We start from the raw sequence: 1,741 nt of genomic DNA on the forward strand, positions 1-1,741 counted from the left end.
GTACATTTACATCATTTGGATCGACGTCTTCATGACCAGCTCACCTTATCGCCTTGTTGAAAATTTCAACTGCTTCAGTCCGCTTAATTTTCTCCTCTACCTCCGATACACTGCCTTCATCGGAATCGTCTTCTTCTTCATGCTCGTCATTTGCATTATCATCTTCAATATCTTCGTTCCATTCATGAACGCCTGGTGGCGTTAATTCAGCCTGAAATGGTTAATAAGAAAATCATTTTCAATAACCTGCATATCTTTGTGTGATTCTGCGAAAACGAACAAACCTCAGCATTGAAACTGTTAAGGATATCGACGGTATTGCTCATCAAGGCGCGAAGTTCAGCTCCCCATTTTTCTTTTAAAACTGCGAGCGGAACAATATCTTCGGGATCGTCATCATCTGCCGTAAAATTTAAAATATTTTTCCAGCAATTAGCTAATGTTACTTCGCTGAGACGACTCCAAGCGGCATCCAAAATATTTATAGCACTTCGTAAAGTAATTTTTTTCATCGACTCGAGTAAATTGGAGTTCGTAGCTGCTATTGAAGCTAAAAGGCTGTTTCTGTAATGCAACTTTGTGATCTTTATGGCATTTTGATCCATTGGTTGGATGAGGGGAGTAACGTTCGGTGGCATAAACATTGCTAAAATTTGTCCATCCTGCGTTGCCAGCTGAGCTTCATTTGGATGAGAAGGAGCGTTGTCGATTAGGAGTAGAGCTTTAATTGGCAAACCTTTCTCCTTTAAAAATGACGTTACCTAAAAAACAAATTTAAAAGAAAAAAGTTAACAAAATACAAAATAAATCCTCACCTGTGGAACGAAGGACTCATGAAACCATTCCTTCCGACGTCATCCAGGCGGATTTTGAGCTCTTATAGTTTGTGGGACATTGAAAGTTTTTAAAGCAGCGTGGATTCTTTGCCTTTCCAATTACCAATAGTTTCAGATCCAGTAGCGTTTGAGCAACATAAAAACGTGATTCGCTGCTTTTCCGACTTAACGCGTGGGGCTTTCTTTTCCATACTGGACACGTACGTTTTTTCTGGCAGAAGTTTCAGGAAAAGGCCTGACTCATCAGCATTATACATATAACTGGTCGTTACACAGCTCCAGTTCGACCATTTTAGCTCTAAGTTTTTCCTTAAATGGATCCACGAGCTGAGGCAGCGAAGATAGTTTTTCGTCTGATATTTGCAGCAGTCGAATACCGTACCTTTTTTAAATCCTTGAAGCCTTCCATCACTAGCGCTGAACTTAGATTCATTTTCCTTTACTTGTGCATGCAGTACTTTGCATTTTCTTTCAACATTAAGGCACTTACTGGCCAGTTTTTATTCCGCATTTTTATAAACCAACGATAAAGAGCTTTCTCCATTTTGGGCAGCTCTGAAGGACGCAGAGTTCTTCTTTGTCCAGGTCCCGAGTATGTGTTGTCCACGAACTTTAAAATCACTTATTTTTTTTTTTTGCTTTGATTCCACAAATTGTTGATTTAGCAACATTATATTTCTTTGCTAAGAACGTCATAGATGAGCTCTTTTTAAAGAATCGATAATATCAGCTTTTTACTTCAATGTCAAAAACGTGTGTTTTTTGGAGTTCATTTTTAATAGAAAATCTAAAACGAAACACTTTCACATTCAAATACTTTAACGTCTTTTGTTCATATTATAGAGCCTTCTGGGTTTGTTCACATTATAGAGTAGTCAATGCATAAAAATGTCTGTTCACATTAT

The 1,741-nt window shown here is 38.0% G+C and overlaps 1 pseudogene; it reads right to left on the reverse strand.

The window, feature by feature from the left end:
* Positions 1-1,027, reverse strand: LOC108973477 (annotated as a pseudogene).
* Between the last annotated feature and the right edge of the window lie 714 nt (positions 1,028-1,741).

The sequence above is a fragment of the Bactrocera latifrons genome, unplaced genomic scaffold, assembly GCF_001853355.1.
Source record: "Bactrocera latifrons isolate USDA-ARS-PBARC rearing strain unplaced genomic scaffold, ASM185335v1 scaffold_110, whole genome shotgun sequence".
NCBI classification, from domain to species: Eukaryota; Metazoa; Arthropoda; class Insecta; order Diptera; family Tephritidae; genus Bactrocera; species Bactrocera latifrons.